Source organism: Salmo trutta, chromosome 35 (assembly GCF_901001165.1).
Source record: "Salmo trutta chromosome 35, fSalTru1.1, whole genome shotgun sequence".
Taxonomy (NCBI): domain Eukaryota; kingdom Metazoa; phylum Chordata; class Actinopteri; order Salmoniformes; family Salmonidae; genus Salmo; species Salmo trutta.
This window is the reverse complement of record NC_042991.1, coordinates 34,210,552-34,224,419: the sequence shown is the minus strand read 5'-3', so window position 1 is coordinate 34,224,419 and position 13,868 is coordinate 34,210,552. Positions and strand designations below refer to the sequence as shown.

The following is a 13,868-nucleotide window of genomic DNA, read 5'->3' as shown; positions in this document are numbered from 1 at the left end:
TGATGCACTTGAAGTCTTTTCTGTTACAAACTAAAAAAAACAACGTTAATAAAGTTATTCTTTGTTGTAAGTTGATCTATATTTCTTTCTTTTTTCTTTTTCTTTAATGTTAATAAGGATACAATGTTATGCAGAGGTGTACTTATAACAATTTTATAGACAAATGATACTATTTACAGTCGCGGCGGAGAGTTGGGGGGGGCGCGAAATGTTTACTTCTTCCTAGGGGGGGCGTAACAGAAAATAATTGAGAAGCACTGCCTTAACCATTCAGAATGAATTCGGATTCTGAAGTGAGACTCTGAGAGCGTGTTGGTGTGCGTTGATTGGTGTGTGGTGTGGTGTGTGTGTGGTGTGTGTGTTTGTGTGTGTGTGGTGTGTGTAGTGTGTGCGTGTGGTGTGTGTATGGTTGGTGTGTGTGTGTGGTGTGTGTATGGTGTGTGGGTGGGTGGTGTGTGTATGGTGTGTGTGGGTGGTGTGTGTATGGTGTGTGTATGGTGTGTGTATGGTGTGTGTGTGGCTGGTGTGTGCTCATGAGCGTGTTGGTGTGTGTGAGGTGTTCTCTATCTCTCTTTCTCTCTCTCTATGCTGAGTTATGTTCCTCTACTCAGCTCTCAGGCACAGCGAGGACAGAGAGACAGTTACATTTAATAGATCAAAAACACTGGTTCTAAGTATCTGTGAGTCTGACTACCTCTGTGCGTCACCCGTTGTTCTACACAAGTAAAAGTATAAAAGGGATACTTTGAAAGTGCGGTGTGCTTCTTACTTTTGAAAGCCATTTGAACATGTTCCACCTGCTAGCTAAAGCAACCCTCAGATGTGCTAGTGCATTCCATTTGCAACTTCTAATTGCCGCCATCTTTAACTGCTGAGCAGTATTTACAAGTTAGTCAAAACCACTGACACAGGGACAGTTAGATATTTCTGCAATGGTTAAGAATAGGATTAGGGTAAAGGTAATCTGATCCTAGATCTGATGCGCCGTCAGAGCATTTACAGTAAGACTCAACACTCATGCTGAAGGAACCTAAAATCAGAATGGCTGCCACCAGGGACAACTATCAGAGGCTGGGTTGGGGTTAACTATCAGAGGCTGGGTTAGGGTTAACTATCAGAGGATGGGTTGGGGTTAACTATCAGAGGCTGGGTTGGGGTTAACTATCAGAGGCTGGGTTGGGGTTAACTATCAGAGGCTGGGTTGGGGTTAACTATCAGAGGCTGGGTTGGGGTTAACTATCAGAGGCTGGGTTAGGGTTAACTATCAGAGGCTGGGTTAGGGTTAACTATCAGAGGCTGGGTTGGGGTTAACTATCAGAGGCTGGGTTGGAGTTAACTATCAGAGGCTGGGTTAGGGTTAACTATCAGAGGCTGGGTTGGGGTTAACTATCAGAGCCTGGGTTGGGGTTAACTATCAGAGGCTGGGTTAGGGTTAACTATCAGAGGCTGGGTTAGGGTTAACTATCAGAGGCTGGGTTGGGGTTAACTATCAGAGGCTGGGTTAGGGTTAACTATCAGAGGCTGGGTTAGGGTTAACTATCAGAGGCTGGGTTATGGTTTAGGGTTAACTGTAAGAGGCTGGGTTGGGGTTAGGGTTAACTGTAAGAGGCTGGTTTATGGTTGATGGGTTAACTGTAAGAGGCTGGGTTGGGGTTAGGGTTAACTGTAAGAGGCTGGTTTATGGTTGATGGGTTAACTGTAAGAGGCTGGGTTATGTTTTAGGGTTAACTGTAAGAGGATGGTCTGTTTGAGACAGATTAGTCCAACATATGTTATTCTGAAAACGTTGAATCAACGTTGTTTCTTCATCATTTCAATGAAATTATGTTGAACCAACATGGAATAGACGTTGAATTGACGTCTGTGCCCAGTAGGATATGTCTGTCTCATGATTGAAGCCTTTAGAAGGGTCCATAGACTGGTCAAACGGGGACCTGCCATTTGGTATTTTGGGGGTTCTTGATGTGCTTGAACTTTTAATTGTAGCTGTCACAGGATCCAACGAAAGTGGCGCCCCTCCTCGGTCGGGCGGCGCTCGGCGGTCGTCGTCGCCGGCCTATTAGCTGCCACCGATCGTTGTTTCTGTGTCGTTTAGTTTTGTCTGTCTGTTCCGCACCTGTTTTGTGTATGTCATTAGTGGGGACTTATTTAATGTGTGTTTTCAGTTGGGATTTTGTGCGGGATTGTTTATTGTCCACGTTGTGAGATCGACAGTTTGTTTTTTGTAGTAAGATTTACCGGGCTGCGCTCCTTACCTTGGGAATTATATTTTGTGCTGTACGGGCGCAGTTCACTAATTACTGGTACTTTGTATAGCGCCCTGTGCTTTTCGGCGTGCGTGTGAGTAGAATTATTAAAAGACACTCATCTCCAGCACCTCTGTCTCCTGCACTTGATTTCACCTATCAGCCAGTCGAAGTCCGACGTGACAGTAGCTCTTTCATTACAGAAATGCTTTAAAAGAAGGTTTTACTTCCGGTTACTTTATTTTATGGCTTTTTTCACATTTTTATCAAGATTGTTGGATGTAAGTAATTTTTTCTGATTCTGATACTAGATAATTCTGATTCTGATACTAGATAATTCTGATTCTGATACTAGATAATTCTGATTCTGATACTAGATAATTCTGATTCTGATACTAGATAATTCTGATTCTGATACTAGATAATTCTGATTCTGATACTAGATAATTCTGATTCTGATACTAGATAATTCTGATTCTGATACTAGATAATTCTGATTCTGATACTAGATAATTCTGATTCTGATACTAGATAATTCTGATTCTGATACTAGATAATTCTGATTCTGATACTAGATAATTCTGATTCTGATACTAGATAATTCTGATTCTGATACTAGATAATTCTGATTCTGATACTAGATAATTCTGATTCTGATACTAGATAATTCTGATTCTGATACTAGTCTGCAAAACATGGAGAATGACGGAAAAACAAAACAGAACAAACGCTTCTTCTTAACACCACTGTTGTTAAATGTCGATAAGTTTTCTGCCCAGAAAAAAAACAAACCAACAACGACTAAAACAGTACCTGCTCCTGAGGAGGGGATCTGAACTCCTTGGTCTTCTTGGCGGTGACGGCAGCAGACATGTTGAGGGCCAGCATCAGCTGGTTATACCGGAACTTCTGGTTGTACTGCAGCTTGGACACGAAGCTGTCTGAGAAGGACACGATGGCCTCGATGCGTTGCTTCAGCTCACAGTCGCAGAAGTAGTGAAGCAGCTCACACATCTAGTAGAGAGTTAGATCATGTTGGATCATGGACAGTACAGTACACAACAGGGTTGGGCTCAATTCTGAATTGAGTTGTGAATTGCTCTTTAATTCCAACAAACAGAGATTAAGTTAGTACTACCTAGTAGAGAGGGGTATTTCAGTCAGTATTGCATATACAGTCCATCTATAGTTAGTACATACATACCTGTGTTACATGTGATGTACCAATTATGTTTTAGTGTTAAACAAGTTGTTTAATCTGATCACAAACATTTGATGTTTTTGCTGATTATGGTTTTGCTGGTATATTTAATTTGATTGAGTAGCCAGCCAATTTACTCGTTGGCATCAATCAACAGTCCATTTAGCTGGGACTGAACACCTGGTGCTTCAACAACTCTGCCAGTGTGTGAGACTCTGAGTGTGTGTGTGTGTGTGTGTGTGCGGGGATGGGCTCTCTCTCCTACCTGTCGTTTGACAGACTCAGGCAGTGTCTTCTCCAGCAGTCCCTTCACAGACATTTTGACCTCCTTGGTCTCCTCCTCACCAGCCTCCACAGCCTTCACCTCGTTGCTGCTCACTTCCTCCTTCTCTCCTCCTCCTGCTGCTGCCTCCACCTCCTCCACCTTCGCCTCCTCATCTTCTGGCTCCCCGAACACATTGGGATCGATGAGGAGCAGGATCAGCCTCACCTAGTACATGAAAAAAAACATGTCACATATTTAATGCAAATACAGGTAACTGTCAAAATAATGGAAGCACTTGAGTAAATGAGGGATACAAAGTATATTGAAAGTAGGTGCTTCCACACAGGTGTGAGTCCTGAGTTAATTAAGGAATTAACATCCCATCATGCTTAGGGTCAAGTATAAAATGCTGGGCAGGCCATTATTTTGGCTGCCATAGATATGCCCCCATAGGATGACAATGCCCCTATCAACAGGGCACGAGTGGCCAATGACGAGTTTGATGAGAATGAAAACGATGTAAGCCATATGCCATGGCCGTCTCAGTCACCAGATCTCAACCCAATTGAACACTTATGGGAGATTCTGGAGCGGCGCCTGAGACAGCATTTTCCACCACCACCAACAAAACAATTGGAATTTCTTATGGAAGAATGGTGTCGCATCCCTCCAATAGAGTTCCAGACACTTGTAGAATCTATTCCAAGGTGCATTAAAGCTGTTCTGGCTCATGGTGGTCCAACACCCTATTAAGACACTTTATGTTGGTGTTTCCTTTACTTTGGTAGTTACCTGTATATGCCATTTAGCACACACTATATTTATCCAAAGCCACTTACAGTACATGCAGTACATACATTTTTTGTACATGTCAACCCAGCAGGAATTAAACCCACAACCCTGGGTTGTATTCATTAGTGCACAGTGCATACTGAAGCAGAACTGTTCCAGTCCGTTTGCTTTCGTTTCGTTCCTAATGAATACAACCCTGGCTTTGCTAGCGCCACGCTCACCCATCATAACAACTGATCTTCACAGACAGGACTATACCTCACCTCCTCGCTGGTGAGTACCCCCATGATCAGCAGGGTCCCAATCAGCTTGAGGATGGGGACAAACTGGTACTCCACACTGCCTCCTACTGGGTCCCTGATGTGACTGCCTCCTCCCTGCACCGCCTCAGTCAGCATACTGATGGCCTTCTCCTTCAGGATGCCCAGGGGGATCTGGGGGCTGGAAGAATCATTATAATAATAATGGATTTTATAGTGCATTTGTCATAGCCAAGAAGTTATAAGTTTAACATAATAAAAAGTACTATAAACATTTAAAGTTAAAGTAGTAAAAAACTAGACCTGTAGCAGAGCTGGGTTCAAAGATTTGACATTTTTAACCGACTATTTGAAATCTTTAACCGACTATTTGAAATCTTTAACCGACTATTTAAAATCCTTAACCGACTATTTAACATTTTTTAACCGACTATTTGAAATCTTTAACCAACTATTTGAAATCTTTAACTGACTTTGAGGGTTTGCTCTAGCCTGTCTAAAGTGCCAGATGACCGGGGTTTACAATTTTGTGACTATTTTATTGGTCCATTAAACCAGGCAAGCTCAATCAAGGCCAGATGAAGCATTTGAAATTATTTCAAATAGTATCTCAACCGAAGTCTAAAAGCTTTACAGCTTGATAAAAAAGTTCAAGTAGTAAAACCCTGACCTGTAGAGGTGCTGCTGTTTCTTGGTGGTGATGAAGGAGAGAGGGGAGAAGTTGAGGCGTGGTTTCAGAGAGGTGCTGAGGTCTACCCCGGGTAGAGAGTGTCTCTTGGACTCGTCAGGGAACAGCTTGATGGAGCGTGTCTCATCGGTCACGGGGATAATAAACTCGTTGTTCATCATCAGACGTGCCTCCTTCGCTGTCTCCAGGTGGATACTGGTGGTAGGTACATCAATCAATCACTCAATCAACCAATCAATCAATCAATCAACCAATCAATCAACCAATCAATCAATCAATATATCAACCAACCAATTAATCAATCAATATATCAACCAATCAACCAACCAATCAACCAATCAATCAATCAATCAATATATCAACCAATCAATCAATCAATATATCAATATATCAACCAACCAATCAATCAATCAATATATCAACCAACCAACCAATCAATCAATATATCAATCCATCTATCAATCAATTAAACAGTTAGTCAATCAACCAATCAATCAACCAATCAATTATCAGCATAATAATAGAATTCAATAAGACACTTCTTTTCCAAGTGCGTAAACACCCTGTTCATTATAAAGACCACTCATCCACCAACCAATGAACTCATCACCCACCTCATAAGAACATTATAGAAGCCCTCTCTCAGCATGCCGGACAGGTATTGGTTGTCGATGGTGTAAAGCAGCTGCGATTGGTCGAGGTGGGAGCAGAGGGCGTGCGCCACGCGGGTGTTGCCCAATGCGCAGAGGGCACAGTAGAGCTTCAGGGTGTGGTAGTGGAACTTCCTCAGACTCTCTACCTCCGACAGCTCCAGGATGTCCAGACACCTGAGGGGAGTGGAAGGGGAGGGATGGAGAAGGGAGGAAGAGGGGGGAGGAGGGAGAGAGAGAGAGAGAGAAAGGATAGCAAAGACACAGTGTTGCTAAGCAATACATGGGTTTAAGATGTTGTATTTTTTTGTAAACTCTACCTAGCCCAGCAGATGAATACATGAGCAAGATATTATTACTCCATATAATCCTTTCAAATCCATGAGAAGTGTGAAACTGAAAACATTGATCAGAGGTGGTAGGTCTACTGAAACATTGATTATGATGATGATTATTATTGATAATGTAGTATGCCTACTGAACCACTGATGAGGTAGCAGGTCTACTATAGGGCCTAGGCGAAGAGGCTGGGTATTGATTTCAGATAGAGTGAGCGCATCAGCCACCTGTTTTCCTCAGGTATATGAACAGCCATCATCTGCAGTGGCTCCAGACACTGCACCACCCAGCCGTGTCTCTCTGAGACCCTGGCGGTCTCCACGGTGAGGAAGGTGTTGGGCATACGGCTCCACAGCACCGCTACAATGGTCTGAACGTCCAGACGTGGTGGACACTGGGGCACAGGGTTACGCTGCTCACTCTTAAAGATGGCTGACGACAGGGGCATGGCGTCCTGGGGAGAGGGAGGGAGGGAGGGAGGGAGGGAGGGAGGGAGGGAGGGAGGGAGAGAGAGAGAGAGAGTGTGTGTGAGAGAGAGAGAGATCATGTTAAAGGCCCAGTTCAGTCAAAAATGTGATTTTTCTCAGTGTTTTATATATATTTCCACACAATGAGGTTGGAATAATACTGTGAAAACAATGATGATGCCATTTTAGTGAAAGAGCTGTTTGAAAAGACTGCCTGGGAATTTCAACCTGTTTTTGTAGAATGGAGTTTTGGCTGTAAATTATTTTATAGACCAATAAGAAAGATAGTTCCAAACCTCTCTGTCATAAACAGTTAATTTTAAGTTTTCCCCTCCCCACTCAGACAATTCCTAGACAGTCCTAGCAAAATTCTTGCTTGAGAAATTGCTCTTTGCTAAGAAGCTATTTTTGTTTCTTTTGGCAATTTTAATTGAACACAATCACAGTAAGGTTCTTAATTGTTACCGAGAAATGATTTGATATTGAGATAAAAACAGCTGCATTGGACCTTTAACAGTAATAGGAAAGATTTACATCAGTTACATCCCCCAGTAGTAGACTGGTTATAGTAGTAGACTGGTTATAGTAGTAGACTGGTTATAGTAGTAGACTGGTTATAGTAGTGGACTGGTTATAGTTGTAGACTGGTTGTAGACTGGTTATAGTAGTAGACTGGTTATAGTAGTAGACTGGTTGTAGACTGGTTATAGTAGTAGACTGGTTATAGTAGTAGACTGGTTATAGTAGTAGACTGGTTATAGTAGTAGACTGGTTGTAGACTGGTTATAGTAGTAGACTGGTTATAGTAGTAGACTGGTTATAGTTGTAGACTGGTTATAGTAGTAGACTGGTTGTAGACTGGTTATAGTAGTAGACTGGTTATAGTAGTAGACTGGTTATAGTAGTAGACTGGTTATAGACTGGTTATAGTAGTAGACTGGTTATAGTAGTAGACTGGTTATAGACTGGTTATAGTAGTAGACTGGTTATAGTAGTAGACTGGTTATAGTAGTAGACTGGTTATAGTTGTAGACTGGTTATAGACTGGTTATAGTAGTAGACTGGTTATAGTAGTAGACTGGTTATAGTAGTAGACTGGTTATAGTAGTAGACTGGTTATAGTTGTAGACTGGTTATAGACTGGTTATAGTAGTAGACTGGTTATAGTAGTAGACTGGTTATAGTAGTAGACTGGTTATAGACTGGTTATAGTAGTAGACTGGTTATAGTTGTAGACTGGTTATAGTAGTAGACTGGTTATAGTAGTAGACTGGTTATAGTTATAGACTGGTTATAGTAGTAGACTGGTTATAGTTGTAGACTGGTTATAGTAGTAGACTGGTTATAGTAGTAGACTGGTTATAGTTATAGACTGGTTATAGTAGTAGACTGGTTATAGTAGTAGACTGGTTATAGACTGGTTATAGTAGTAGACTGGTTATAGTAGTAGACTGGTTATAGTAGTAGACTGGTTATAGTTGTAGACTGGTTATAGACTGGTTATAGTTGTAGACTGGTTATAGACTGGTTATAGTTGTAGACTGGTTATAGTAGTAGACTGGTTACAGACTGGTTATAGTAGTAGACTGGTTATAGTAGTAGACTGGTTATAGTAGTAGACTGGTTATAGTTATAGACTGGTTATAGTAGTAGACTGGTTATAGTTGTAGACTGGTTATAGTAGTAGACTGGTTATAGTTGTAGACTGGTTATAGACTGGTTATAGTAGTAGACTGGTTATAGTAGTAGACTGGTTATAGTAGTAGACTGGTTATAGTTGTAGACTGGTTATAGACTGGTTATAGTTGTAGACTGGTTATAGACTGGTTATAGTTGTAGACTGGTTATAGTAGTAGACTGGTTATAGTAGCAGACTGGTTATAGTAGTAGACTGGTTATAGTTATAGACTGGATATAGTTGTAGACTGGGGGACACCAACCTTGATCTTGACAAACTCAAACTGGAAGAGGTTGGTGTTGGTGGGACGCACAAACACAGCAGGGAACAGCTTGCTGTTGGACTCCAACTAGACACAAGAATATACACACAATCATTAAGAACAGTAACAGCTTATAGACACAGAACAATAAACACAAAATCATTACAATAACTCAACCACCTAGACATACAGGGCATAAGGACAGCAACTCAACCACCTAAACATACAGGACATAAGAACAGCAACTCAACCACCTAGACATACAGGGCATAAGAACAGCAACTCAACCACCTAGACATACAGGACATAAGGACAGCAACTCAACCACCTGCTTAGAGTCAATCACACATCCTCAACTCTAAAGGCATGGTTACGAAAATTGAAGTTGCACTTGATACACTTGATATGATTCAATGTCCGTGCTAGCAACCTGCTCAGCATCCATAACACTTCACCAACAATACTTCAGGGATTGACGCTTGTGGAATTTTCACCTTTGAGTTCTAGAACCCTCTCTAAATACTCAAGGTGGAACGCTCAGCATTCTAAGTATAACTTCATCTATATGGTAATTCTGTCTCTCCAGACTAGCTTGCTGTGTCTGTATGCCCTCTCAAGTGGAACCATGTAGTAACTACACAGCCGTCACAACTCATCTGCCTCTTGTGGTCTGAATTGAAGAGAAAACAGGCACAGCTCTCGCTTTTGGAGTCGAGGTAAAGATCACTGGACGTTTGGGTCATCTTGGCCTGCATTCAGACAGCCGATGGATTTAGTAGTCTTTTAAACTGCCCCTCTGATGCCTATCAGACAATCACATAGTGTATCAAAGCCAGGCATCAGACAGAGAGATTGCATCCCAAATGGCACCCTATTCACTTTATAGTGCACTACATCTGACTAGTAGTGCACTATATAGGGAATAGGGTGACATTTGGGTCAAAAATAGTGTACTATATAGGGAATAGGGTGCCATTATGGATGCAGGAGAGACTTGGACATGGGGCCAGACAATGTACCTCACAGTGTATCAATGCCAGGCAGCCATCAGACAGAGAGACAGAGAGACAGAGAGACAGAGAGAGAGAGAGGGAGAGAGAGAGAGAGAGAGAGGGAGAGAGGGAGAGAGGGAGAGAGAGACAGAGAGACAAAGAAAAGAGACCTCTGACGTAGTACTGTAAATGGTGAATGCAGTAGTACTACCTACTGTACTGTAAATGGTGAATGCAGTATGACTTCCTGCTGTACTGTAAATGGTGAATGCAGTATGACTACCTACTGTACTGTAAATGGTGAATGCAGTAGGCCTCCCTGCTGTACTGTAAATGGTGAATGCAGTAGTACTACCTACTGTACTGTAAATGGTGAATGCAGTAGACCTACCTGTTGTACTGTAAATGGTGAATGCAGTAGTACTACCTACTGTACTGTAAATGGTGAATGCAGTAGGCCTCCCTGCTGTACTGTAATCAATATGGTGAATGCAGTAGGTCTACCTTCTGTATTGTAATCTATATGGTGAATGCAGTAGGTCTACCTTCTGTATTGTAATCTATATGGTGAATGCAGTAGGTCTACCTACTGTACTGTAATCTATATGGTGAATGCAGTAGGTCTACCTTCTGTAATTTAATCTACAGTATATATTGAATGTATTAGGTTTACCTCGTAGGTTGTGGCCAGCTCCTTGCCATTGGCTGTGAAGGAGAGAAAGCCTGTTGCTAGGTCAACGAAACAGCCAATCTCCAGGTCGATGTTAGACCGGGATGAGGAGTGGGAGGAGCCGACAACATCTCCAGCACACACCATGTAGCAGTTACTCCTCCGAACACTGGAATGGACAGACAGGGTGGGAGAGAGTTAAAACAGGGAGGGACAGAGTGAATGATCATGAGTGATCAAGAGAGTGACTATGTGAGTGATCCAGTGAGTGAGTGAGTGAGTGAGTATGTGAATGAATGAATGAATGACATCAACACTTCAGTTAAATGTCAGCAAAAAAGCTAGAACTTGCCTCTCGTGGACTCGTCCCCTCTCGTCTCCCAGGGTTACGGTAACCGTGCGTGTCTTGTTGAGGCTGAAGTGTTTGCTATGGTAATGGTAGTCAGGGGTTACCCAGCCAACCCACACTGACGCCGGGTCCTGGCCAGAAAACACTCTCACTGAGTGATAGTATGTTGTGATGCTGCCATAACCATCTTCCTTTGGGGGCTGACTGCAAAAGGAAAATCAGCAGGTAAGATCAGCGTTAACTTATCATGTTCCGCGTCACATTAAATTAATGTATAAAATATTATTATATTGATTGGCTGATGTTTATTGTCTTCCAATAGTAAAAATGGAATATCTAAAGCCTTGGTTGAAATCAATATGTGTGTTTCTACCTCAGTGTTTCTATATTGTTTCTGACCTGAGTTTCTGAGACTCGTCAGGACTGACATGAGGAACGTGGAGCTCTACAGGCATGCTCAGTCTGCAGTACAGCATGTCACTGTTGCTCTGCTGGGTCCCAAATGTCTTGTGGGTCACCTTCAGACACGGCGGATTGTCCACTGTCCCATCTATCCTTGTCACCTGGGGCCAGTACAATCAGATGGAGAGGAGAATGATTAGCACTCAGAACCAAGAATAGAACAATTTCCTTTAAGATGTCAGCCTTTAGTGGATGTTGCTCAACATTAGGCCCCTGGTAACCAGGCCCCTTAATACTAAAACGGTACCTCGATGTGGTTGTGGTCCTTTGGGATGTTGACGAAGGTAGGCAGGCGTTTGCTGAACCACATGGTGACCTCACGGTTCATGTTGACAGCGAAGGGTTCGAAGCCCTCCTGCAGGCCACACATGGTGTAGTACTTAAAGGTGCTGGCGTCCTTCCCCAGGTTCATACGGCCAATCTCAGACTGGGCCAGACAACACACTGGAATGAAGCCTGGAGAGGGGAGAGGTCAGAGGTTAGAAGTTATAAGGTCATTCTAGGACTTGGCAAAACAACACACTGGAATGAAGCCTGGAGAGGGGAGAGGTCAGAGGTTAGAAGTTATAAGGTCATTCTAGGACTTGGCAAAACAAGTCCTAGAATGGATGAAGCCTGGAGAGGGGAGAGGTCAGAGGTAAAAGTTTAACGTATGAGTCTGGAAAGGAACTAGTCTTAAATCACAACCCAAAAGCAATTAATTCCAATCCACCAGTGGGTGCAAAAATACCCATTACTTGCAAAGCACTCAGTTACACTGCACTTCTCATTGGAGAAAAAGCTTAATTTGGAAGTCGACAATCGATATGATTTACACTGAGTGATTGTGCTTGTCTTCCAACAACAACAGGTTCATTTGCAGGCTAATTCAATGACTGATTTCCCCAATGCTTTGCTGCTTTATGTTTAGCTGGATGTTTTTAAAGCTCTGCGTCTCCAATCTCTAAGAGATCCAAACCTGAAGAGAACATTTCTGGTGAAGCACATCTTGAATACATAAATACATCTGAATAAATAGCAATGCATTACATGATGCAAAGCAAATGCACTGTATGTATAAACCAGTACATAAAGTTAGCTAAGGAAGGATGAACCTCCTCCGATCTTTCTAGAGCGAAAAGGAGACATTAACACTGTAGCAGACACATCCAGGGCGACTTACATACGCTACCGTTCAAAAGTTTGGGGTCACTTAGAAATTTCCTTGTTTTTGAAAGAAAAGCTCATTTTTTGTCCATTAAAATAACATCAAATTGATCAGAAATACAGTGTAGACATTGTTAATGTTGTAAATGACTATTGTAGCTGGAAACGGCAGATTGTTTTATGGAATATCTACATAGGCGTACAGAGGCCCATTATCAGCAACCATCACTCCTGTGTTCCAATGGCACGTTGTGTTAGCTAATCCAAGTTGATCAATTTAAAAGGCTAATTGATCATTAAAAAAACCTTCGCAAATTATGTTAGCACAGTTGAAAACTTTTGTGCTGATTAAAGAAGCAATAAAACTGGCCTTCTTTAGACTAGTTGAGTATCTGGAGCATCAGCATTTGTGGGTTCGATTACAGGCTCAAAATGGCCAGAAACAAAGCACTTTCTTATGAAACTCGTCAGTCGATCCTTGTTCTGAGAAATGAAGGCTATTTCAAACTTTTGAACGGTAGTGTACATTATCATATTAGTACCCCGTGGGAATCAAACCTGCAACCCTGCGTGTTGCATGCACCATGCTCTACCAACTGAGCCACACAGGACACCATAGGGTACCCACTACAGACTACAGTTTTCCAACAAGAGACTGAGAAAGGATAAAGATAAACTCACCATCCTCTGTCTCGAAGTCGACGAAGCAGAGCTCGGATCCCTTGTTAGTGATGATTAGTTCTCCGTTGAGGGTGAAGACCATAGACTTGTCCTCCATGTTGATCATGCAGCCCACCACGTCTCCTTTGTTCCATGACTGCCCGAAGAAACGTGCGCCCATGTGCATACGACGACCCTGGGGGAACAAACAACACGTATTGCTAACCCTAATGTAATAACCACCCTGGAAACGGAAAGTTGATCAAGTGTACAATCATTTGCCTAGGTGCATGGCATGCCATTTCTTTCTGATTTAGCCAACTTGTTGTTGGCTTGTTTGGCAACAATATACCATTGCTGAATGCAGAATGAGTTAGGTAGATGGGTAGTTAGGCTAGACCTATACGCACATGATAATACACTTCAAACCGTATCAAAATAGAGTCAAGATAAGATAAAAACAGATAAGAGAAAAAAAAAACTGTATTTAAAGATTAAAAAGCGTTGTTTGTTTACCTTGTATCCATCGAAGACGTAGGCCTGGTCGTCCATGCCCAGGTCAAAGTCTGACCTACAGCCTGGTCTAGCCCAGCCAACCCTCATGTCCCCTCCGGTCAGGGCCTCAAACTCAAAGTACCACTTCCCTGTCTTCACTGCATACGTCTGCTCTACGCGAAAGAACCGGATCGTCTCAATGCTCTGCCTCTCCACGATATGACAGGCTGGGGACACAGAGGAGTT

The 13,868-nt window shown here is 42.5% G+C and overlaps 1 pseudogene; it reads right to left on the bottom strand.

The window, feature by feature from the left end:
• LOC115175202 (ryanodine receptor 3-like) overlaps positions 1 to 13,868 on the bottom strand; it is a 210,010-nt pseudogene that overhangs the window by 86,557 nt on the left and 109,585 nt on the right.